The sequence below is a fragment of the Chelonia mydas genome, chromosome 3 (assembly GCF_015237465.2).
Source record: "Chelonia mydas isolate rCheMyd1 chromosome 3, rCheMyd1.pri.v2, whole genome shotgun sequence".
In the NCBI taxonomy this organism is placed as follows: Eukaryota; Metazoa; Chordata; order Testudines; family Cheloniidae; genus Chelonia; species Chelonia mydas.
The window spans coordinates 84,072,567-84,100,463 of record NC_057851.1 but is presented as its reverse complement, the minus strand read 5'-3'; positions in this window follow the sequence as shown (position 1 = coordinate 84,100,463).

Here is a 27,897-nt window from a genome sequence, read left to right as displayed (position 1 = left end):
AACAGATTAATTAAGAATATGACATTGAGTCTAATGAAACTGGAAACCAGGTGCAACTCCAATGTTTTCTTTTTAACAAACTTGAGGCCTGTAAGTAGCCATTTAAAAAACAATCCAGGATCTCCTGTTCTGGGACAAAAGAAGTGAATGGTTACAAAAGGGTTTTCCTTCAGATAGTTCTGTATCGTCTCTAAGATTTTTTTTAAAAAAATTCTAGCTCTTCTGGTTGTGGTGATTGCATTAAATATGTGTTTGCAATGTTGTTGTAGCCATGTTGATCCCAGGATGTTAGAGAGACAAGGTGGGTGAGGTAATATCTTTTATTGCACCAGCTTCAGTTGGTGAAAGAGACAAGCTTTCAAGCAATACAAAGTTCTCCCTTCCAGAAGAGATGCAAAACCTGCAGACATTTCTCCACTGCTATAATCATCAATACTGCACTACATACGTCTTTCAAAATCCATGGGTCCTACACATGCCTATCACACCACATGGTATACCTCATCCAGTGCCCTAAATGCCCTATAAATAACTATGTGGGTGACACCAGACAATTAGTACGCTCTCAAATGAACTCACACAGAAAAAATGATAAGAGACAAAAACACTGTTTCAGTGCTGGGTGAACACTTTTCACAAAATGATCACGCCTTGTCTGACCTCTCAGTCCCTGCCCTCGAAGGAAATATGCACAACACTTCCAAAAGATGAGCCTTCAAACTTTAAATCATAACTTTGCTAAACATTGAAAATCATGGACTCAATAGAGACACTGGATTTATGGCTCATTATAACAATCTATAACCCACTGATCCCACCATTTTTGTCCTATGATTGCAGGGATATTAATGCGTCTGTCATGAGGTCACGACTCACCACTGCTGGTGCCTCCTGCTGGTTGCTCCGGGAATTAGCTCTTGTCCGCTGCGGAGTGCCCTCTGCACGTAGTGTCTCGCCCATTGTCTGCTCTGCTTCTCAGGAACCGCCTTGCTCCCTGCTCAGCTGTGTCCGCTTCAGGACACTGCCCTCCGGCAGTGCCCCCTCCTCCAGTCTCACCCCCTTTTGGTGGGGGATAGTAACAACAGTCCTTCGACTTGCACTTGCCTCAGTGGCCAACCACAACCCCAAAGTCTAGCCCTTCACCTCAGGAGCAAGTTGCAGTCTGTCTCTGCCATACTCCTCTGTGGCCAGGTCCAGTGTAAGGGGGTGAAGGGGGGGACCCAGGCCCACCAGCTACTCTGGGTCCTGACCCAGGGACCCTCTAGCAGCAGTCTCTCTCTGCCCTCCTTCTTTCACCTCTTGTGCGCCTATCTTCCCTGGACTGTTTCCCCTTTGGCCCAGTGCACCTGCTTGACCCTTTCTAGCAGGGGCCACAGCCTGGCAGGTAACTGGGCTGGAGTTCTCTTCTGCTCCTTGGAGCCTGCCCAGCACTGCTCTATCTAAGGTGCTACCTCCTTACCTCAGGAGCCAGTCCTCCTCCCTTGCTAGCCAGGGAGAGACTGCCCTCCCCTCTGCTAGGCAGCCTTTATATAGGGCCCAGCCGGGCCCTGATTGGCTGCCTCTTCCTTGTCCCTGACTGGCACTCTACAGGCCTTTGCTGATTGGCTGCTGGTCTGCGCAGCTTCTCTGGCCTGTTCCAGGCCTTTCTCTCATGGAGTAGGGCAGCTGCCCCACTACAGGGTCATAGAATCATAGAATCATAGAATATCAGGGTTGGAAGGGACCCCAGAAGGTCATCTAGTCCAACCCCCTGCTCGAAGCAGGACCAAGTCCCAGTTAAATCATCCCAGCCAGGGCTTTGTCAAGCCTGACCTTAAAAACCTCTAAGGAAGGAGATTCTACCACCTCCCTAGGTAACGCATTCCAGTGTTTCACCACCCTCTTAGTGAAAAAGTTTTTCCTAATATCCAATCTAAACCTCCCCCATTGCAACTTGAGACCATTACTCCTCGTTCTGTCATCTGCTACCATTGAGAACAGTCTAGAGCCATCCTCTTTGGAACCCCCTTTCAGGTAGTTGAAAGCAGCTATCAAATCCCCCCTCATTCTTCTCTTCTGCAGACTAAACAATCCCAGCTCCCTCAGCCTCTCCTCATAAGTCATGTGCTCTAGACCCCTAATCATTTTTGTTGCCCTTCGCTGGACTCTCTCCAATTTATCCACATCCTTCTTGTAGTGTGGGGCCCAAAACTGGACACAGTACTCCAGATGAGGCCTCACCAGTGTCGAATAGAGGGGAACGATCACGTCCCTCGATCTGCTCGCTATGCCCCTACTTATACATCCCAAAATGCCATTGGCCTTCTTGGCAACAAGGGCACACTGCTGACTCATATCCAGCTTCTCGTCCACTGTCACCCCTAGGTCCTTTTCCGCAGAACTGCTACCTAGCAGTTGCTGCCAACTAGACATGGAGCCATTGATCACTACCCGTTGAGCCCGACAAGGTCACCTCACCTTGAATGGTCCTTTGGAATATATGTTAACTACTTATGATAAACAATCTGTTCGACCTTGTATTTAGCTGTGACACTCTGAGGCCATGTCTACACTACAAAGTTTTGCTAATGCAAGTTATGTTGGCATACAGCCACCACCATTAGTACATCGCTTGTGTGTGTGCATGCTTGGCTCCTTGCGTCAGCACAGCACATACTCGTCATGAGCGCTTGTGTCAATACACAGTACGGTGCACCATGGGTGGGTATCCCAATGTGCAACCTGCTACTATTCAGTGCACTGTGTTTTGGGTAGTTTTGACACTGCATTATGGGGCAGAAATGACTAGAGCAGGGATGACTAGGAGCAAGTGTCAGTTTCCCATAATGAAATGTTCTCCATCCCATAATTTAATCTCTATCCCATAATTTCCGCACCTATTTTCAATTTCCTACGAACCCACAAGGGACTTGACACTGGACCACCTCTGACAGAACCATGGAGCCTGCACTAGTCTGCACTATTATTGTGAGTGTTGCAAGCACAAGCTGCACAATCCTCCAGTATTTGCAGAGCTGCAAGAAGAACCAAGGGAACATGACAATTTCCAGGAGATCAGTTTGTTGTGGAACATAGAGAGAGCCAACTGAAGGTGGTTGGCAGCATTCATGGAGTAGCTGCAAAGAGTGGAATCCTGCTTCTGGACTTGAGAAATGAGCCCTGATTGGTCAAACGCCCAACAACATCTTTGTAAAGAAAACGATAGAAACTTGGTTTTTGTACATGAAGGTTTATAATTTCTATACTATGAACACAGCTAAATTTGTAGACAAACTGTAAAATTGAAGGATACACAGTTATTTTTCAGACCCACAGTTTCTCGTGTCCTTTGAGGATTCATGTGTGTTCCAATGAGACATTTACATTCAGTGAGATGTTTACATTCTATCTAATGTAAATGGTCTTAGAAGCATCTTAGGGGAAATCACCAATCTTTCTAACCCTATGCCCCGTGCTCTGTCCAAGAAGTTAGACTGTCTGTCCTGTGATGTCATACGGGGGCAGGGCTTCATTAAACTCTGCTAAAAAGAATTAGCAGCTGACTAGTAAGCACACTCTGAAGTGATTCTTCTGTAGTTTGCCATTATTTTACAATATTTTTCCTCCAAATCAAGCACTAGTATTCTTGTGCATACTCTAGTATGAAGACTGTGCATCTACAGCAAATTTCTGGTTTCAAACGTAAGCCTATCTTTTTATGATTGTATCTAAAAAGCGGGGTTAATTTATTATTATTTTTACAATAGGAACAGTATCTTTTCTGCCATTTGGTATAACTTAAAGAACAGCTGAAGGAAATTGCTTACACTTTCTTAAAAATAAATCCACCTTTCTGGAAGATATCAAGCATGGAAACTTTCAGTCCAAAGTGTGAATGTTTTGGAAAGGTTATTAGCATGTGAAGGGAGGAGACTGCAACGGTAAATGTTTTAAAATGTAAAGGTCAGATCCTGAAAAACTGTGAATAATCCTTACACACATAAATTATCTCAGTGAGAACAATTAGTACCTGCAATAATACTGTATTTCCGTTACTCAGAATTATAGTATATTATTTCAATGTCTTTTAAAATCTGAATTTAACACAAAATAACAGCTGAAATTCAGTTGGCCTAAAAATACACATGAAGGAGAGATGTTTGCTAAGTAGCTGACTACAGAAGTTGGTCCAATAAAAGACCTTACCTCACTCAACTTGTGTCCCTAATGTCCTGGGACCAACACAGCTACAACAACAATGAAAAATAAGGTAACTCTTCTGAAATGTTGTACGTATCTAAAGGGCTGCATCAGTGTAGAAATGTGAACAACAGATTGTTTAATGTCAGTAGGTACCAGTAAGTTTACCTAGTCTGACATATTGTATAACACAGAGCACAAAACCTCACCCAGCAATTCCTGCTTTTTCCTATGCTATTAATGTGGTGTACCTTTAAATTTCTAGACCTGTCCCATCCAGTAATTCGTTTTGAAAAAGTTAAATTAAATGGATTGCAGTCTAAACATCAAACAGTGGTGAAATTTTAGCTATTTATAGCATACATTGAAAGTGTTAACAATACCCTTTACCCTATAAATTGCCTTGGGGCTTGATGTGATTTCATAAGACACTTTGTCATTAACCTCATTTGTATTTTAGTTTGTAAAAGTATGTTTTATGACAGGTAGTGTATTTTATGTTTAGAGCCATCACATTCAATTAGGAATTGTTTTTATTGTTTAAAAGATTTCTCCTTTCCACACATACGGTCATGTGCTGCTTTAGGATTTCAGTACTAGGGCCAACCGTAGCTATCTACTAAAAGTATGACTGTATATGATCCTGCAGTCTGAGGGAGCATCTTGCTCATGCCAACGAGCGCTAACATTAGGGCTGACCAGAAAACAATCGTGAAAAATGTCAGGGTTTCAAAATTTGTTTTTGTTTTGATGTGGAACAAAACAGATCTTTTGTGAGAAAGAGAGAGACCCACCCCAGAATAGCCAATTGTTTGGCCATTAGGGTCCTCCCTTGGGAAGTGGGAAAGTCAGGGTCAAGTCCCTCTTCCTAACCAGCAGGCTATTCTCTCTCTCATTTTGACCAGAAATTCCATCCTGGACCTAAGAAACTTTCTCAATAGAAAAAAAAATAGTTTCATTAGGAAATTTTCAACCACCTCTGAACTAATGTGACTTTCCCTGCCAGCTGGTCTACCATGACCTCCTCCATCATCGCTTTGAGGATGGAAATTAGTTTTACCAATCAGAAGCATTCAAAAATCATGAGATTGGCATAAAAATCAAGAGATTATAGCAAATAATACATTTTGGATTATTTTTATTTGCTTTCTGGAAAATTGCAACAGAAACAATTAGAATATATTTATCTTGGATAGAAGCTCCATCCTAGTACTGTTGACCAATAATTGCAGATTTGGCTTTTCATCTGATTTTAGCGTGATTTCCAAGCCCAAGTAATATGTGAGGGAACATTTGGATGCACAAGTCACAGTTAGCTTTTGTTCACTTTGCCATAATGTTTTTCTGTTCCTATGATGCTTCCTCACATGAATACAACTAGTTTGCCTGTTTGTGGCAGCACTACTCCCAAAAAGTAACATCTGCTGTATTGTGTCAAACAGGTGGAGAGTCCAATTATTTATTTAAGTGCATTTACCTGTTTTGTTTGAACTTTTATCAACTATCCCAGACCCATGTACTGTACCTATTCAGAAGGTCCCAAAGATTCTATTGACCATCCCTGTGAATCTTCTTATATTGGAAATATCTTGAGGTTCAGGCAAGGCCAGTAATGTCTGGATCAAGTTGAATTTCATTTTTGCTTGTTCTACGTCCTAAGAATTTTATTTGGTCCTCAAATTCCAATTTATCTTTAAATAAGAGGCCAGCTTCTTTGTCTCAGAACTGCATTGTTCACCATGTTCCATTTTGTTTCTTCCGTGTACAAGAGCCTTGTCATGACAAAGGATGCCAGGCAAACCTGTCATGATCTGAGAGATTCTGAAACGTTCTGATGTTGAGCATATGTGGAAAGGGAGTCAATTAAAACACTACCCTCCACCTGGGGTGATTAATGTGGTTAGTACTACAGAATGTTTTGTAAGAGTGATTTACCAGGAGCCTATTATGGCTCAGTAATTAGTTTGCCCTCTGATAATATAGTTACTGTCCAGTCAATTTCAGGAAGTAGCTCTCTTACTGCTTAAGAAAAGTTGTTGAGAGACAGAGTGAGGTCCACACAAACAAGAATCTTACAAGGGGACTGTGAACTAAAACTATGGCTGCAAAGCATGGTATAGAAAGAGCCCAGCTTCACTGTCTCAGAGCCAAGATTCCTCTATCTAGAAAAACATCCTTATGCCTTCCATTCTTTGTATTCATTGTCTATCCACAGTAGCTCTGTGAGCTTTAGAGCAACAGAAGTTGCTGATGGAAACAACTTTCTTTTCTCACTTAACTTGTTACTTGTTTTTTATTATATGTGCTTTCAACTTCTCCACTAGGCAAGGCCCTTTATTGTTGGCAGCTATGGCAGGGGTGTTATCAATCCCCTTTTACCCATTGTTTGTTTGAAGACTTTGCCCTCTTCTCCTTAGTTTCTGTATACATTAATCAAAAGAATCCAATGCAGAGTCACTGGACCCACCTCAGGATCCCATCCACTCTTTGCAGGTCTTCATCCTTGGAGCAATAGTGACAATTCTAAATGTACCATTCTGACCAATGTAGGACCTGTGAAGAAACTCCTCTAAAAGTTGCCCAAGGTATCACTAATGATGATCAGTAAAAGTATCTGACATTCTTCTATCTTTTTGCCTAGACTGGAAGCCAATCAGAACCTTTCATATCTTGGGTACCATAACCTCAGCTCCCTAAGTTTTCAAAATCAAACTCTTTGGCTTTGGACTTAATTTTGGCAAATCTTTCCAGTTCTACTGGTGGGGCTTTTTTAATTGTTAGTTTCTTGTTTTGTTGTTTGTTCCTCCATAAAAATGATTTGATTTGCTTCTTTGAGGTAGTGGCAGCTTTTGTCTCTGTATCATGGCAGTTCCTGTCTCTTCAAAGCTGAGGCTAGTTCTGCAGCTGTCTCTTGTTTGTTATGGAGATAGGTTCTCTTTGTTGCTCCGTAATCAGTCCGGAATGCAGCTGCACTTCCCTCTTGCTTTTCTAAATTTTGGCAGGATGGCTATAGTCATGTATTTACTTCTCTATTTAAAGCCTTTATTCAGGTTCCTTTTTCAGCCTCATACTTGCACGCCTGGTTTTCCTCTTTTTTGCCAGTTCCCTCAGGTAGAGATTCTTTCTGCTGTACTTCCTAGTGCAGCATCAGCAGCTCCCTCTCTCCTTAACTCCAAACCTTCCCCATTGAATCAACAGTTCTGGCTTTTGGAATCCTGGCTTCCAAGTTGTTGGACAGCACACAATTAACCTGGATACATTCCTTTTTTCATTAAACTGAGTATAGTGCTTGCAAAAGTACTGAAAAAAAGTCTTCTGTTTATCCACAGAACAAGAATAGAAATGGCACCAGCAATGTACAAGCTTTCTCACACTTCTTCCCCACCAGCACATCTCCACCTTGACCAGAAAGAGATCATTCTTTGGTGTGAGTGTAGTTAAGTCTCCAGCCCATTCAGTTTTTGCATCTCAGACTTCTAATAAAGCTACCAGTTACCACCAATCACGGTGGTGCTTTATAGCATGTAGAATGTTTTCTACTAAGAAGCAGGTAGAGATTACCATTATTTTACACACATACACTACCAACCCAACCATCCCTCTACACACTCTTCATGTGACTGGTGTTTGATTTGGTTTGAATTCTGGGTGAGGTTGTATATAGGTATCTGAACTATTTTTGTTTTGTTTATCACTGGTTTTAGCTCTGTCCTGTCTGGGTGTGAATCTTCTTTCAATTGACTGACATTTTGGAGCTAATTGATTATTTCAATAACACCATTATTTGCTTGCTTGCTTTGATCTGACCATATCGTGGCTGGTGAAGAAAAATTACATTCTATAAATATTTAAATTAAAATTCTCTGGGTGTTTTACAGTGACTCTGGAGGTTGGCTCAAGGCAATGGGTTCAAACTACAGGATCGCAGATTTTAGTTAAATCTCAGGAAGAACTTCCTAATTGTAAGAATAGTAGGACAATGGAACAAACTGCCTAGGGAGGTCATGGAAGCTTCTTCACTGGAGATTTTCAAAAAGAGGCTGGATAGCCATCTGTCTTGGGTGGTTTAGACGCAACAAATCCTGCATCTTGGCAGGGGGTTAGACTATATGACCCTCGTGGTCCCTTCTAACCCTATAGTTCTATTATTCTATGATTTTAAGTCCTGTTCCTGCCCACAATGGACACAGTTCCTTCAGCAGAGATTTTCTGAGAATGGTTTCCCAGTCAATAATTTCTCTCCATTCTCTACTAGCATCAGAATCTGAGCCCCAGTTTGACAGCAAATAATTGATAATTACTCTTTGAATATGGTTTTTCAACCAGTTGTGCACCCACTTTATAGTAATTTAATCTAGCCCACATTTTCCTAGTGTGCTTATGAGAATGTCATGTGGAACTGGGTCAAAAGCCTTACTAAAATAAAAATGAATGAAGTCTACAGCTTCACCCCTATCCACTAGGCTAGTAACTCAGTCAAAGAAGTCGGTTTGGCATGATATGTTCTTGACAAATCCATGTTGGCTATTCCTTATAACCCTGTTATCCTCCGGGTGCTTACAAATTGATTGTTTAATATTTTGCACCCATACTTTACAAATATCAAAAGTTAGGCTGACTGGCCTATAATTACCCAGGTCCTCTTTGTTCCCCTTTGTACAGGCAGGCACATATAGTACGTTTTTCCAGTCCTCTGGGAACTAACCCATTCTCTAGGAGTTCTTGGAGATAATCACAAATGGTTCTATGAGAGCCTCAGCTAGTTCTTTAAGCTCTGGTCTACACTAGGACTTTAGGTCAAATTTAGCAGCGTTAAATCGATGTAAACCTGCACCCATCCACACGATGAAGCCCTTTAGTTTGACTTAAAGGGGTCTTAAAATCGATTTCCTTACTCCACCCCTGACAAGTGGATTAGCGCTTAAATCGGCCTTGCCGGGTCAAATTTGGGGTACTGTGGACACAATTCGACGGTATTGGCCTCCGGGAGCTATCCCAGAGTGCTCCATTGTGACCGCTCTGGACAGCACTCTCAACTCATATGCACTGGTCAGGTAGACAGGAAAAGAACGGCGAACTTTTGAATCTCATTTCCTGTTTGGCCAGCGTGGCAAGCTGCAGGTGACCATGCAGAGCTCATCAGCAGAGGTGACCATGATGGAGTCCCCCAGAATTGCAAAAGAGCTCCAGCATGGATTGAACGGGAGGTATGGGATCTGATCGCTGTATGGGGAGAGGAATCCGTGCTATCAGAACTCCGTTCCAGTTTTCGAAATGCCAAAACCTTTGTCAAAATCTCCCAGGGCATGAAGGAGAGAGGCCATAACAGGGATCCGAAGCAGTGCCGCGTGAAACTTAAGGAGCTGAGGCAAACCTACCAGAAAACCAGAGGGGCGAACGGCCACTCCGGGTCAGAGCCCCAAACATGCCGCTTCTATGATGAGCTGCATGCCATTTTAGGGGGTTCAGCCACCACTATCCCAGCCGTGTTGTTTGACTCCTTCAATGGAGATGGAGGCAACACGGAAGCAGGTTTTGGGGACGAAGAAGATGATGATGATGATGATGAGGTTGTAGATAACTCACAGCAAGCAAGCGGAGAAACCGGTTTTCCCGACAGCCAGGAACTGTTTCTCACCCTGGACCTGGAGCCAGTACCCCCTGAACCCACCCAAGGCTGCCTCCTGGACCCGGCAGGCGGAGAAGGGACCTCCGGTGAGTGTACCTTTTAAAATACTATACACAGTTTAAAAGCAAGCATGTGAAAGGATTAATTTGCCCTGGCATTTGCGGCTCTCCTGGATGTACTCCCAAAGCCTTTGCAAAAGGTTTCTGGGGAGGGCAGCCTTATTGCGTCCTTCATGGTAGGACACTTTACCACTCCAGGCCAGTAACACGTACTTGGGAATCATTGTACAACAAAGCATTGCAGTGTATGTTTGCTGGCGTTCAAACAACATCCGTTCTTTATCGCTCTGTGTTATTGTCAGGAGAGTGAGATATCATTCATGGTCTCCTGGATGAAATAGGGTGCTTTTCTTCAGGGGACATTCAGAGGAGCCCGTCCTGCTGAGCTGTTTGCCTGCGGCTGAACAGAAATGTTCCCCGCTGTTAGCCACGGGGAGGGGGGAGGGTTGAGGGGGTAGCCATGCGGTGGGGGGAGGCAAAATGCGACCTTGTAACAAAAGCACATGTGCTATGTATGTAATGTTAACAGCAAGGTTTACCCTGAAAGACTGTAGCCACTGTTTTATAAAATGTGTCTTTTTAAATACTGCTGTCCCTTTTTTTTTCTCTCCACCAGCTGCATGTGTTTCAATGATCACAGGATCTTCTCCTTCCCAGAGGCCAGTGAAGATTAGAAAGAAAAAAAAATGCACTCGTGATGAAATGTTCTCTGAGCTCATGCTGTCCTCCCACATTGATAGAGCACAGACGAATGCGTGGAGGCAAATAATGTCAGAGTGCAGGAAAGCACAAAATGACCGGGAGGAGAGGTGGCGGGCTGAAGAGAGTAAGTGGCAGGCTGAAGAGAGTAAGTGGCAGGCTGAAGACAGGGCTGAAGCTCAAATGTGGCGGCAGTGTGATAAGAGGAGGCAGGATTCAATGCTGAGGCTGCTGGAGGACCAAACCAGTATGCTCCAGTGTATGGTTGAGCTGCAGCAAAGGCAGCTGGAGCACAGACTGCCACTACAGCCCCTGTGTAACCAACCGCCCTCCTCCCCAAGTTCCATAGCCTCCACACCCAGACGCCCAAGAACGCGGTGGAGGGGCCACCGGCCAACCAGCCACTCCACCACTGAGGATTGCCCAAAAAAAAGAAGGCTGGCATTCAATAAATTTTAAAGTTGTAAACTTTTAAAGTGCTGTGTGGCATTTTCCTTCCCTCCTCCACCACCCATCCTGGGCTACCTTGGTAGTCATCCCCCTATTTGTGTGATGAATGAATAAAGAATGCATGAATGTGAAGCAACAATGACTTTATTGCCTCTGCAAGCAATGATTAAAGGGAGGAGGGGAGGGTGATTAGCTTGCAGGGAAGTAGAGTGAACCAAGGGGCGGGGGGTTTCATCAAGGAGAAACAAAGAGAACTTTCACACCGTAGCCTGGGCAGTCATGAAACTGGTTTTCAAAGCTTCTCTGATGCGTACCGCGCCCTCCTGTGCTCTTCTAACCGCCCTGGTGTCTGGCTGCGTGTAACCAGCAGCCAGGCGATTTGCCTCAACCTCCCAACCCGCCATAAACGTCTCCCCCTTACTCTCGCAGATATTGTGGAGCACACAGCAAGCAGTAATAACAGTGGGAATATTGGTTTCGCTGAGGTCTAAGCGAGTCAGTAAACTGCGCCAGCGCGCCTTTAAACGTCCAAATGCACATTCTACCACCATTCTGCACTTGCTCAGCCTGTAGTTGAACAGCTCCTGACTACTGTCCTGGCTGCCTGTGTACGGCTTCATGAGCCATGGCATTAAGGGGTAGGCTGGGTCCCCAAGGATAACTATAGGCATTTCAACGTCCCCAACAGTTATTTTCTGGTCTGGGAATAAAGTCCCTTCCTGCAACTTTTGAAACAGATCAGAGTTCCTGAAGATGCGAGCTTCATGCACCTTTCCCGGCCATCCCACGTTGATGTTGGTGAAACGTCCCTTGTGATCCACCAGGGCTTGCAGCACCATTGAAAAGTACCCCTTGCGGTTTACGTACTCACCGGCTTGGTGCTCCGGTGCCAAGATAGGGATATGGGTTCCATCTATGGCCCCACCACAGTTAGGGAATCCCATTGCAGCAAAGCCATCCATTATGACCTGCACATTTCCCAGGGTCACTACCCTTGATATCAGCAGATCTTTGATTGTGTGGGCTACTTGCATCACAGCAGCCCCAACAGTAGATTTGCCCACTCCAAATTGATTCCCAACTGACCGGTAGCTGTCTGGCGTTGCAAGCTTCCACAGGGCTATCGCCACTCACTTCTCAACTGTGAGGGCTGCTCTCATCTTGGTATTCATGCGCTTCAGGGCAGGGAAAAGCAAGTCACAAAGTTCCATGAAAGTGCCCTTACGCATGCGAAAGTTTCACAGCCACTGGGAATCGTCCCAGACCTGCAACACTATGCGGTCCCACCAGTCTGTGCTTGTTTCCCGAGCCCAGAATCGGCGTTCCACAGCATGAACCTGCCCCATTAGCAACATGATGCATGCATTGGTAGGGCCCATGCTTTCAGAGAAATCTGTGTCCATGTCCTGATCACTCACGTGACCGCGCTGACATCGCCTCCTCGCCCGGTATCGCTCTGCCAGGTTCCGGTGCTGCATATACTGCTGGATAATGCGTGTGGTGTTTAATGTGCTCCTAATTGCCAAAGTGATCTGAGCGGCCTCCATGCTTGCCTTGGTATGGCGTCCGCACAGAAAAAAGGCGCGGAACGATTGTCTGCCGTTGCTCTGATGGAGGGAGGGGCGCCTGATGACATGGCTTACAGGGTTGGCTTCAGGGAGCTAAAATCAACAAAGGGGGTGGGCTTTACATCAAGGAGTATTTCAGGCAGAACTTCACGGAGGGTTCCAATAAGAAATGGTGCACCTAAGTTATCGTTCTTTTTGGAACAAGGAGGTTAGTCTGGCCTCTGATTGATACATGGCTAGATTTACCTTGCTGCACCTTCTCTGTGAGTGACTGCAGTATGACCTAGAGGAATGAGTCCCCTAGACAGGGGATGGGGGGGAAGCAAATGAGTACAAAACAAATCTGGTCTATTTCTTGTTTTGATCCACTCCATCTATCTTTTACATCTTTGGCTGGCAGCAAACGGTGCAGAAGGACTGCATGCCATCCACATCTCATGGCTGCTCGGCAGAAGATGGTACAATAGGACTGCTAGCAATCCATATCGCCTACCTGCTCACCATAAGACGGTTCAATAGGACTGACTGCAGGACTAAAGAGAATGACCTGGTCAAGTCACTCCAAATTTAGTCCCTGCGCCCATGTCTGCCCAGCCGCTCCTGGCCGACGCGGCCAGGAGCACCTCAGACATGACGATGACGGCTACCAGTCGTATTGCACCATCTGCTGCCAGAAGGCAATGGGTTGCTGCTACTGTGTAGCAATGCACTACCGCGTCTGCCAGCACCCAGGAGACATAGGGTGACGGTTACCTGAGCGGGCTCCATGCTTGCCGTGGTATGGCGTCTGCACAGGTAACTCAGGAAAAAAGGCGCAAAACGATTGTCTGCCCTTGCTTTCACGGAGGGAGGGAGGGAACGGGGGCCTGACGATATCTACCCAGAACCACCCGCGACAATGTTTTAGCCCCATCAGGCATTGGGATCTCAACCCAGAATTCCAATGGGTAGCGGAGATTGCGGGAACTGTGGGATAGCTACCCACAGTGCAACACTCCGGAAGTCGACGCTTGCCTCGGTACTGTGGAAGCACTCCGCCGAGTTAATGCACTTAATGCACTTAGAGCATTTTCTGTGGGGACACACACACTCGAATATATAAAAACGATTTCTAAAAAACTGACTTCTATAAATTCGACCTTATTGCATAGTGTAGACATACCCTCAGTATGCTAGGGTAAATGTTGTCAGCCCTGATGACTTGAATACATTTAATTTATCTATCTGATTTGGGTCCTGCTGATGAATGCGGAGGGTTGGGAGACAGCATTTGCCTTTGACATCCTGTGGTTTGGGAGGGGAGCAGGCTTACTTTCTCTGTCCCCACAAAGTCAGGAGTTGTCAAAGTAACACTCTCATTAATCTGAGAGGCCATGTGTGTCTTTAGGTGGAATATCACTCCACAGCAAGGATTCAAGCTTATAACACAGAAGATTCCAAGTGGACTATATAGCCAAAAATCAGATAATTAAAAATATAGAGAGATAGGAATTAAAGTTGGGCAAATAATGGGAAGCATTTTCAGCAAATAGTCATGCAAAAATAAGACAAATTATTCAAAATAAAAGATTTGATCAGTTCTAACATGGATATGAATTTTTTGTGTGTGTATAAAAAGGCTTTTTTGATGGTTTATATCCATTCAGGTTTATCTGAAACCCACTTACCTGCTTCACCAATTTATCTTTTAACCCTACCTCTTATCATAAATATGTCTAGTTGTCTACTGTTTGCTTTTATTTTGTTTTCTTCTGTGGCTTCACCTGGCAACTTATTCAGTATATTTACTGCTGCTTGAGTGAAACAGCACGGACAGAATTATCTATTTCTGCATTACATGTGAATATTAAAAAAGGAGGAAGCTTGTCTTAGCGTTGACTGTATGCTGAGCCCATCATGAACACACTTATTCATAAAGACCTCCTGGCCTGGAGGCCACCATAAGGTGTAGGTACCTCAAAGTGCAACCTTCTTAAACAGGCAGTAATTAATCTTGGAGTACCATGGAGATGATCATTGAAGTCCCAGGAGAAGATGGCATTTTGTACTCTACTTTTTTACTACTGTACTCTACCCCAGGTGGTACCTGAGGTATATTCTACCTTTGTTCACTGAAAGGAGAATACCTTGTTCACAAGAAGCATAAATGAATATCCTAAGGGAAGTAGGTAAAACATATATTATATCTAAAGAAAAGGCTGCTTGGTGTAAAGGGAAGATGAATCTCACTTGTTATGGCATGGATATGAGTTACTTGAAGATAGCCTGTTTATCTTCATAATATAAATCAACTATATCATAAGGACGTGGCCAATCACCTCCTCATTGCTTTAACTGTATGCTGTACAGTGCCCTCTGTTTGCTTATTCCTTTTAGCTTGTAAGGTGTTGAGGGCAGAGGCTCTGCCTTCCTGTGTATTTATAGTAGAAGCAAAAAATATAATAAATAATGGTAATAATAAAGATTACCTGTGCTATCATTGTCCAGATGGATATGAAGAAAAGCCAGGGTAGGGTCCCATGCACATTCAGATGCCAGTTGCTGTCAACACTAAAAAATTAATATTTATACATTTTCTTTAGTGACAGTAAATTATTTTAAACCACAGTAAATAGATGGAACACTTTAAGTAAGTGTTGTTTTGAGAATTTTTTTCATCCTTCTCTTTGAACTGGTGAGAAAAACAAACAAAATGAATTTATGTACTTACAGTATAGTGATATACTCTAAATTGTCCACACTGTCGGTTTTCTGCACATTCCATACAGACTGATGTTCCCATTTATTGGGCATATTGAATTTCTCCTGGTCTTGCCTTCTGTTATTAGAATTTACAGAGAGAATAGAGATAAATGTTGATAGCAATGAAGTTTGTGAGCTACACAACTGAACCTCGGATCAAACATTCCTTCACTATGATGAATGACTTCCTTTCAGCTTTAAACTTCTGAAACAACTGTTTATTTCATTTCGAGTTCGCTTTAATCTATATTTGAAGGAGCCAAATCTATATTCAAGATCATGTCTCTTGTGTTGGTGTCAGATCATAACTTCAGTGGGGAAATAAAGGCAATTTAAAGACTTTGTTTAGGAAGCTGATCGTTTTAATGTGTTAATATCACATCCTGTATGGAATTGTATATCTGGCAGGACAGATGCTCCAGACACTAGCATCCATTGCTACTGTTTATACTCAGTTTATGTTCTGTGGTTAAGAAACATTTGCGTTATGGTAAGTGGTAGTTTAGCCAGGCAGAATAGGACATAAGAGTTTGAGGACAAGGGTAAACTTTAATGCCTTTTAGGTCAGGTCTACACTACAGACCTGTATTGGTATTGCCATCTGTCTGGAGTGGCTCACAGCTGTGTGAGTACCTACCTCAGGGCAGACAGTCAGAAAACAGAGGAGACACCGATGGTGTGTTTTATAATTAGATTTCACCAAGCTAGTAAAACATCTGAACTCCTGGATCACTGTGACATGTGACAAGTGTGACATCACTCTTACCATGGAGTCACAGACAGCCCCCTAGACTCTCCAATTTATCTTGCCACCCAGACAAACTTTGTCTTTGACTTAGTGATAAAAGATAACTTACATCAAAAAATCACACCACGTCAAGTTGGTCTCAAGTGACCATTCACTTACCCCAAAGCACTTGGTACTCCAGAATTTATACCAGACACAACTAGTAAACTAACTAAAGGTTTATTAGTGAAGAAAAGGAAATGAGAGTTATTGAGAGGTTAAAGCAGGTAATTATATGCACAGGTGAGTCACAGTTTGTAATTCCAAATGGTGGAAGTGACGTAATAAACTGCCAGTTTCCTAAAAGTCTTTTCAGGGTACCCAGATTGCCTCTGGTGATCTTGGCTTTGCATTTGGTACACTTCCCTGTAAGAGTCCTAACAATCCACAGATGCTGCTTCTCTCTCTCACACACACACACATACACACACACACACACTGACAGGGCCTCATGGGCTTTTCCTTTGATGATAGAGAGTGAGGAATGCATTTTGAGTTTTTGACCTCCGATCGTCATACATGATGCCCACTTGCTTTGAAATTAGAACTTTTCTGTTAAAGTTCTTCATTTGCATTCCACAAGGCCTCTTCCTGTTTGATGGATTATTTCGTTAGAGGGTTACAAACAATGTAAATGTTTCCTATTACATTATAACAGGATACAGATAAGTGAAAACAGTGGAACTAACATCGCATTAGTTTTCATGAAGCTTAAACATCAAATACACTCTTATACATTTAACAATCACTTTATACTATACTAACACACAAGTGAATTGACCTGGGCCTTCGGCATACGCCGACACCTGGTTTGCCAGTCTCACAGGTATAACTACATTGCTCAGGGGTGAGAAAAATCCACTTCCCTGAGTGATATAGTTATACTGACCTAACCCCCACCCCCATGTAGACAGCACTATGTTGATGGGAGAAAGACACATCTTCACATAAGTGCTACAACTGCACCGATGCAGCATTTTAAGTGTAGACCTGACCTTACTGATGCTATCTTCTGGGGTTGGGGATGAAGAGGCTGGTTAACTTTTAACACTCTCTCCCTTTCACCTCTGCATAATTGCCAACTGTCCTCTCCCACACATTCAGGAATAGCTATCTGGCTTGTCCCTCCCATCCGTCTTCAGTCCGGGTCTTCAGAATAGCCACCAAGCCTATAACTGCCTATACCCTGAAAATGACATTGTCTTTGAGGGATGATGCAGCAGCAGGAGTTGGAAAGATCCTGCTATTCTTTTTATAGAAGTCCTCTAACTCTGGGGCCAAGATGCCTGAAAATACACTGGACTAAAAGAAATTACATCATCACATTATCTTCAACTGACCCTCCTAATTTTTTGACTGACCCTCCTAAATTTTGAGAACATTCCAATATTAAACATTTTCTAAGTATACTTATATTTTGTAGAATTTCTGTTTCACTTGGTTTATTTGTTCTACAGTCTTGTGATGAGAATTACAAACGATATTTATACCTGGAAGATGTTATTTTCCAGGGGGGAGGGATAGCTCAGGGGTTTGAGCATTGGCCTGCTAACCCCAGGGTTGTGAGTTCAATCCTTGAAGGGGCCATTTAGGGATCTGGGGCAAAAATTGGGGACTGGTCCCACTCTGAGCAGGGGGGTGGACTAGATGACCTCCTGAGGTCCCTTCCAACCCTAATATTCTATGATTCTGTTGGTGAGAGAGGCAAGCTTTCTATGATTTTACGGTGGAATCTCCTTCCTTAGAAGTTTTTAAGGTCAGGCTTGACAAAGCCCTGGCTGGGATGATTTAATTGGGGATCGGTCCTGCTTTGAGCAGGGGGTTGGACTAGATGACCTCCTGAGGTCCCTTCCAACCTGATATTCTATGATTCTATTTCCTAGACCTACACTAATCACACCACAAAACTCAGTCCTTTTCCATCTCATCAATCCCATCTATAATTGAATCCATAGAAACCGAATAAAGTGACATGTTTAGCAGCAAGGTCCAGATCCTAAATTGCTGGCTCAGTGATTTGGCTCTCATATAAGCATATTAGACACCTTTATAGGATTTACATTTGACAAAACTGGAAGAAAATTAATTGCTGTTTGTTAAGCCTCTGAAAGTTAACAAAATTGTGGTACAGGCTAGATCATGTCGTAATAGGCCGCTCAAAAGTCAACTGTACGCAGTATTCTACCTCCAGATACATAGTAACATGGTCCTCATTATCAAAGGCTCCTCAGATCTGCAGAGATGAACATGAAATATGGTGTAATGCTAGCTAATTTTTAACAAGGGAACTTTTTTGGGAATTCACTGGTGATTGAACACAAGGGCTTTGTAGGACCACAGTGGCCTTTTGTACTTAATGGAAGACTATTGAAAAATGCTGTGGATAATGAATAGAAGTTTTTCCCCTGCAGATAAACAACCAGAGATTTATCATCTGATAACTGCTGTGTAGCTCAGTGAGACATTTTCCTTTTTCTGATATAGTGTTTATGATGTACTAAACTTGCAAAGCACTTGTGACTATTCACCATATAGAATCAAATCTGATTTTGTCTACAGGCCTTTGATAATACTGTTCAGGAAACTTTTGATGGCCTTTAATTCATGGGACTAAGGTTCAAAAGAAATCTTCTTGTTACATTTCTCATAGGTCTGTCTTCATCCTTCTATAATATGCATCCTTTACAGTGACAAAGAAGCTGAGAATAGATTAGAAAATACTTGAAGATGTGGCTTTTAGTCCTTATTTAATTTCTATAGATCCCTAGTGATGTCATCCCCATTGAAGTCTATAAGACTTTTCCATAATGGATAGTGACTGAAAACCCATAGACTTGGTAGCACTTATCAGGGAGTGTAATCCTTGGACTGGAATGGTAAAAACCATATTGTCAGGTGTGCCAAATGGAAAATGTTTCCTGAGATGCTTTAACCACTCTTATGAGACAGCCTACTATGTATAAAATAGGAATTAAAAACAGAAAATATTTTGGGTGATATGAAGTGTCTGAGCTAAGTCCATAAAAACTAGCATGAACTTTTCAAAGCTGATCAGTATATGTGGAGTGGTGCAGCAATTTCAACAGCACTTCAGTCTAGTTTGACCATTCAACAGATTAGCTCATTTTAAACAAAAATTGATATTCTAATCCAGGTAAATCAAATCATACCTAGTTACTGCATTTCCACTATTCTTCTCACAGTCATACCATCATACCTCCAGTGAAGGTAGGGCATTACTCTAGTAGTTCAGAACCACAGACTTTTACTGGTAATTCATAATTGATTGGTAGATAACTGGGAATTGATAAAGTAGCATTTCCAGGAGGGAGGGTGACGTGTATTATCCTCCTGACCAGTAGGTGTCATGATTTTGCACTCCCCATCATACCCTAGATAAAGAAAACCTGTAATCATTGTTGGCAATGGGAGAAAAATGCCCCTTGATTGGAATGGGGCTAGAACGTGGCCCTATGGGTGAAACGTAGCCCTTTGCAGAAGGCTTACAGAAGGCCTGAACCATTTTAAAGATATAAACAGTACTTAAAAGGTGCCTACGCCTTGTACAGGCTCTCTACAATGGGGTCACTTTCATCTTAAATGCACTGGGTAAACACAACTAGTGGATGCTTGTTAATAATGAATCCCCATAGTAACGACTTTTGCTAAGAGCGATATTTTGCCAGGAGCCAATCCCATCCCATTGACTTTAACTTTAAAGTGATTTGGATATTGCCAACAAGCATGCTGCTTATCAACAACTTCTTTTTGGAAGAAAGACCCCGGCCAAAGGCAGGTTTGTGAGGATGCAGCTAGGCAAGGAAGCAATGGGGCTGCATGATACCTCTCCCTGAGCCCTGCCCTGACACTGAGAGTCCAGGCTTGGCATGGCTGCAGGCCTACAAACCCTCTTGCAGCCAGGGAGCCAAGGCCTGGATAGGAGGTAGCAGTCTGGGACACCTGCATGCCCGCCTAGTGAAGGAGCCCCGTCAGAATCCCAACGCTGCAGATTGGGAGGGGCACAAGTAGAGAATAGGGCCGCAGCCCAGATGTCAGGGTTTTTCACGGGAGGTGGGGGTGCTGGGCTGCCCAGTACTGTGCTCTCTGAGGTGTGTCTTGCTCTGGCACTGGTGGCCTGGAATCAGCATTTCCCAGTGCTACCTTCCCTGGCTATAGCCCTATAGGCAGGTTTCCAGAGCTGCAGCTAGGGAAGGTACATCCTAGCAGTTCCTGCCTTAGCAGCAGCCCCACAAACCTACCTTTCACTTATTGCCAATTCTCGGGTAATAGCAGTGTTTGGCTGGAGAAAGAGATGTTGCTATATATTATTTTTGCAATATACATAACAAAAGATTAAAGTATTTTCCTTATGTAAATTAATACACTGAAATCTAACACCTTTGGGGAAATTCACCCAAAATCATGTTACTGTACAGCTCAAAGTAGTCATTTTCTTCTGGTGCACAAAAAGCTCATCAGGTAACATGTTAAGGCTTCCTTAATTTGGGGTTCTGTATACATAAAAGAAACCCCAGAAGCAAGTTGTGCAGTAAAAAAATTCCAAAGCATAAAGTATTTCATGGGAAACTCATTGTGAAAAAAGAAAGACTGCATCCTAATGAAGCTGTCTGGCCCCATTTTGTGTAATAAATTTAACAGGCCTGAAAAGGGGGAAATGCCTCTTTAGTTTAATAACCATTCATCCGTCAGGATACCCCACCACAGATTTATTTTTCCTGTTGTTGACCATTGAGGTGTTTATTTAAAAATGCTTATGGCATCTCTATCAAATACTCTCTCATTCTGATAACTGGAAAGGGAAAGACTATAGACATCTACATGAAATCTCCTAGCACAATATATCGGCAAGCTCTCAATATGGCCCCCTCTTCACCTGGCTTATAGAATAGCCAACTCTGGTCACAAGTCAATTGGAGAAAAGACAGTGAAGGCTCCCCAGGATAGGCCTTGCTATTTGGTTTATTTAATAAGGGATGGGGCAGTACTTTTAACATCAAGGTTGACAAAACCTCTAACCAGAACCCTGGCACAATGAATTAGATGGGAATCTGACCATGCCCTTTGCAGCTAAGACTGAATACATTCACAGTTTGTGTGTGAATGTGATGAGAGAATTGCACTTAAATTGTCCACCTAGCCACTAAACCTTACAGTAGACTGATATATCTAGGAATGACATCTCATGCTGACCCAGGAAGGTAAAGGTTTAACATCTCTAAAATTGCTTAATCTTTGTTATCTGACGCTCTCTAGAGTCCAAAAACTAAAGGCATCAAAGGGATCCTCAAAACTTCTTGCTAATTAGAAGACTTTCACTCATCCAATCAGGGACCAGAAACAATCTCATGTTAGTTATATCACCAGGTAAAGAATGCAGCATGAATTTTGAATACCGAATACCCACAGAAAATTGTTCACAATCTATATATAGAGTTAAAAACAATCTTTCAAAAATTGACTTGTTGAGTAGATGTGAATAATAACCAATCAGGAAACTTTATAAACATTCTGAAGAAAAGGAGGCTAAACTGGTCATGTACAAATGATTCCTTCTGCTTCAGTTCATTTTCATGAAGGGGCACATCAAAGGCAAGGAAAAGCAGATTTGATGTCTGCTTAGAAATAAGCATACTGTATTCTTCGCTCTTTCTGTTAAAGAGCAACAGACATCTTGACAAGGTTCTTTTATAACCCATGCATCAGTGTATCCCTAGGTATCACCTGAGCCCAATATTTTCTTGCCCTCTAAAGTGGTACATGACAGAGCATCTCAGACAGGCTCAAATTGAGCTGCAAAGTTCAGACCTGGATCTGAGTTTTCCCACAGTTGACAAACTTCAGCTGGGTTCAAACTTCTAAATGAAATTTTTCCAAAGGCAAGCTAGTTCCCATACATCTAATCAAATCATTAGGTAAACAAACCCATGGGTCATGTTAGACTATTTGAAAGAGTTTGTCCCCCTCAGTGTTTCAGAATGCTGCTACTCAGTATATTGTTTATTGAAATGTAATTAAAAAGATGACAATGGCAAGAATGACAGAATTTTTCAATATCCTGCTTATCTCTGTCATCTAATCTAAGCAGTGTTTAGAGTTTAGGGGGCAAGCGCGGAGTTCAGTGAGGCAAAAAGTTAATATACACTTAGAAGTTGTACACAGCATGTCTTCTCACTTACAGTGTATATAAAGGTATAAATTGCATCCACGTAATAGTTTATAACCATGGAAAGGCTTATTCTCAGTGAGAAGAGTGGGACTGCCAATGTATTTGGCCTCACAGCTTGTCTTCTGAGAAAACTGTTTCTAATGCTATAGTTACACATTATGCAGTGTTTTATTCCTTCTGTCCATGAGCTCAAACATTCATGAAAATTTCGTACATACTTTTTTTTGCTGTAGTCATACGAAATAGATTCTGTGTAGAGATATTATGATTGCATTTGCTATGTTATAGTTTTAAAATGTCAGCACTTTCATTATGAAACTCTATTTTCAGGGTTTAAAACTCTGATAAAAATGATCTCCAGAATAGTTTTCAATAGTAGTATTCAAAATGTTCTGAATAAAATTCACCCATCTCACACCCTAGACTCGGTGTCCATCCTTCAGATCTAACCAGAACCTCTTTGAAAATTCAAACCAGTGCAGTTAACTTTTTTTTTTAAAATAAGAATAAATTGTGTCTTGAAGGCACATACCTGGGAGAGGGTACTATAGAGCCAAATCACCCAAAGGGGACCTCAGGGAAGGATTGTGCTTTTCTGTGCATGGGGCTGCTGCCTGCTGCCCTGAAGCAGAGGTGGGACAGGGTTTTAGCCTCACTTCCACACTGCTCAGTCTGGAATCACATGTTCCCCTGGAAATACATGAAGAGTGCAATTTCTGCACACCCCTGTGGTTATGACTGGCTCATGAAAAAAGGCTTGCAGGAGTAGGGGAGGGTCCTTCTGCTTTCTCCTTGCACACTAGGGGATCGTTCCCCTCTATTCAACATTGGTGAGGCCTCATTTGGAGTAATGTGTCCAGTTTTGGGCCCCACACTACAAGAAGGATGTGGAAAAATTGGAAAGAGTCCAGTGGAGGGCAACAAAAATGATTAGGGGACTGGAACACATGAGTTATGAGGAGAGCCTGAGAGAACTGGGATTGTTTACTCTACAGAAGAGAAGAATGAGGGGGGATTTGATAGCTGCTGTCAACTACCTGAAAGGTGGTTCCAAAGAGGATGGATCTAGACTATTCTCAGTGGTAGTGGACGACAGGACAAGGAGTAATGGTCTCAAGTTGCAGTGGGGGAGATTTAGGTTGGATATTAGGAAAAACTTTTTCACTACGAGGGTGGTGAAACACTGGAATGCGTTACCTAGGGAGGTGGTGGAATCTCCTTCCCTAGAAGTTTTTAAGGTCAGGCTTGACAAAGACCTGGCTGGGATGATTTAGTCGGGGATCGGTCCTGCTTTGAGCAGGGGGATGGACTAGATGACCTCCTGAGGTCCCTTCCAACCCTGATATTCTCTGATTCTATGACTACATAAGAGCCAATCACAATGTAGTTCTGTATTTTTAATACTTCATCATCTGGACATTATGACATTATTATTAACTGGTAGCTGAAAACCTGTGCTGTTGCATGGGTGTGGCAATTGAGCCAAATTATCTACCATCTGTGCAGTTTCCCTCATGTAACCAACAAAATTGTTGCATGGAAATTAGCTGTAGAGTGATTGGTTGAGTTAACCTCCGATATCACTAATTTCTGATACTACAGTGGTGTGGGACTATTGGCATGGTGCAGATACATGTCTTACTGTAGCTATACACAACATGGGCATAATTTGTAAAGTCAAGAAAGCTGCAAACTTAAAAACTGGATGGTAACAGACCTTGAATCCCAGTGACGATCAAACCCTGTGATATTCTAAACAAAGAGAGCTCTCAGCCATGTTTGTAATTGTTACCATTGCTTCAACTTGACTCAGACATTCTAGGCTGCACAGTGACACACAGAAGGACAATCGTGAAATTTTATTATATAGATTATTTGTATTTCAGTAGCTCCTAGATATCCCAGTTCCACTGAACTGTACAAACACATAACAAAAAGATGGTCCTGTCCCAAGGACACACAGGAAGAGGAATTTCTCTTGTGATATTTTCAACATAGCCAAAGCCTTGAGGTGTTTGACCTTGTAAGAAATCATATTCAACACTGATAGCCAAATCCGAGCCTCTGATAAGCCAAGAACTTCCAATGACTTCAATGAGATCTAGGTGTGTCTTGAGAAAGGTGTCCTAATATGTATAAAAGCAAGACAACCTGGTCCAAATTAATCCTTTGTGTAATTCCATTGGCTGTAATGCAGTTACACTAAGATTACATTTGGTCTCCAGTGTCTCACTGCCTGATCTTGAATACACATGCTGTTCTTCTATCTATCTAGGTTTATACTGCACCTATCACTGTGTTAGTTGATCTAAATTTTATTAATGAGAAAATCTTGCTATCTGTCTTTTTTCTTCCCACACACTTCATACATTTTCTCCAATTCAAATTAAATGCCAGGTTGATAAATGAGTCTCCCTTTCCACCTTCCATGAATGGTTGATAGTTTTCTAATGTCAAAGCCATAACACTTAATTTCTTTGACCCCTAGAAAACATTCAGGGTAAAATGTTTTGTGTAGTTCAGATAAAAAATTGAACATCTGGGTCTTTATTCAAACAGGAACAAAGGTTCTGAGATTCTCTCATCACTAATTATCATTCTAAGATGGAAATTTCCCCAGTCCTGATGGACAGAGACACCCAGGCCTATAACACTCTCTGTCAGAAATAGTTCTCCCACTTCTATAATGGATACAAAGAGACAGAAGGAAAGATTAAAATACAAATGTCTAAATGCCGCTATCAAACTATAACTCTATACCCAGTTGGTCAACGAATGTAAAAAGAATGAAAATCCAACCAATGTACCACTATATACACAAATATTATTAACTTCCATATACATACTCAAATACACATTATTGGGCTATATGGACCACTTAATTTCTTTGACCCTTTAAAACAATGACCCCTATAAAACATTCAGGGTAAAATTCAGGGTAAAACATGGTCCAGAATGGCCAATAGTAATAGGCAAAAGTAATAGGCAAAATGTTTGCTATTCCTGTGCCATTTATGTTTTCTTTCCGCAAATGTTTAAATGATCTACTTTTGCTGGCGCAAATGGTTTTGGAAAACAAATTTCAGGTGGCATACAGGAATATTCAGTAGTAATAAAGTATAATATATAAAAAAATAAATTCTGTAAATTTTACATTTGTGCTTAGTAATACTTGTGCAGTATTTGCCCATGCAGTCATTCAATCAAGAAACAAAAACACATGACTTATATGGCCAATCAAAACTAAATAACGCAGCTCAAGATTTGAATATTGATATACAATTCATGGCCCAGATCCTCATCCTGTATTAACTTCAATGGAGGTAAAGTTTTACATCAGCTGAAGATTCAGCCCCAGTTGTGTAAAACACAAATAAATGGCATTCTGCTCCAAGATATTTTGCAAGCAGTAAAGAGGATAAATGTGCTGAATAATTCTTCATCTTCAATTAGTCAGTTCTTATTAGTATATGCACATGAATATCATTGATCCAATCTGATGAAGTTAACAGAAACCCTTTACTGCAATATACTTTAGCATTCACTGCTCCAAAGTAATACCAACTATAGCATGGGCTTCATTCCTGAATGCAGAGATAAGATAACACTGCCATATGTTAAGGAAACCTCTTGTATTTAACTAATAGGTCTCCAAGTACTATAAGTAAGAGCTAGGAGTAAAAAAAAAAAAAAAAAAGCTTATGAAAGGAATTAAGCAATATTTCTATTTAAATGGTTTTGAATATGTTTGACACTGTTTGGGTCAGCTGTGGCTTAGTGGATGCTTTCAGTAATTCAGAAATCAATAATATTGTAACCGTTGAACAATCATGCACATAATGGTAGCTATCCTTTTTGAATACTCCACTTTAAATGTGCATGCCAGAGTTTAATTTAAACTGTTGTGTCTGTTGGTAAACAGACAAAGGATGTATTTGAAATGGCTCAAAATCTAATGCATTGATTCAGTTGTGATTATTATAGTAACCACTCTTGAATTACTCTCCTGGGTGAATACAAGAAACTGAAGAATAACAGGCATAGAAACAACACATTTTAAGAATTATACTACACACATTATACCACCAGAATGGAAATGGAGCAACTTGTAACAAAGTGTATTTGTTCCCGGGATCCAGAAAAAAGACAGTATACTGCAGTTGTTTTAAAATGGTGTATAGTTGCTTGTGCAAATAAATATCATCGAACCCTTCTGAACAACTTGGGAGGTATTAAAAATTGGACAAAAAAACAAAAGAAAGTATGATTCTCTAAAAAAGGAGAGATTTAGACATACATCAGGATTAATTCTATTCCTAGAAACATAATGGAACAAATATTAAAAGAAAAGGTTGCTAAATTTCTAGGGCCAGATTGTGATGGCCCACTCAGGTATGTAAGGGGTGGTCACAACATGAATTCCCTTTCTAAAGTGTTGAGTCTAAATTTCAGATGCCTCCAATTTCCTTACTGCAGGTAACATACATTCATCTATTACATGCTCTACAAATTCTTGCTGTGTGAAGCTGTACATTTATGTAAATATCATCATAAAGCCTTTACAAGGGATTTCGCTCGGTGAACTGATTTATAGTTAAACTCCTTTCATAGGGAAGTATTTATACTCAGTTTTTTCAGTGCACTGCAATGTGCAAATTGAAATCCCATTTATAATAAATCTTCATTTACAGTGAAAATGTTCTCTTAAAATACAAAGTTCACTATAGAAGGCATCTGTTTTTGAATTTTACAAAAGATATGGCAAAGAATGCCTGAACCAAACCACATAAAGATTTCTCCTAAACAATCCAACTTTTTACAAGACATTGCTTTCTTAAGTGATTAAGTAATTAACATTCTAAATGCTTTACTGGATGAACATACATTATTTTCTTTTGTTGGAAAGTATATTTTATAAGGATCAAATGTCTGAACTGAAGACAGGGAAGAAAGGAAGGAAGGAAAGCAAAGCAGAATGTCATCAGGAAGAGTCCAAGTAAAGGGATTGCTTTGCTTTTTCTCTTGTTTGTTTTTTTTTATATTAAGTAAAGTCCGAAACTGTGCTAAGTGTTATGTAGAGCAGGCTGAAAAGCAAATCTTCAAAAAGTTAGATGGCCACTCATCTACTAAAAAATAACAAAAATGTAGTGATTAAAAGCAGATTTTTAGTAGCCAGAAATTTAGAATAAGGGGAAATATTTCAGTCCTACCAACCAAAATCTATGTTTAGCAGAATGTGGATCAGAGATTCTCCAAAGTAGGTCTCATTACCATTCCTAGGTTCTGTTTGTACAAACAACATTGGAGAGAATTTTTAATGTCACCGGGATGTTGGCTATGCCCAACCAGATGTGCAGCTTCTTTATCAAACTTTTCCCTGACAGTGAAAGATGGTGATATTTCTATGCAATTAATTTGCATATTGTTGTCCACTGATGGCAGTACGGAATTATTCTTAGAAAATTCAGCCCATGCTGTAATATTTCAAGTCTGGATACAAAGGTGATGGTTGTTTCTATAAATACACAGGACACTACAGTAGATAAACATAAGAACGGCCATTCTGAGTCAGGCCAATGGTCCATCTAGCCCAGTAT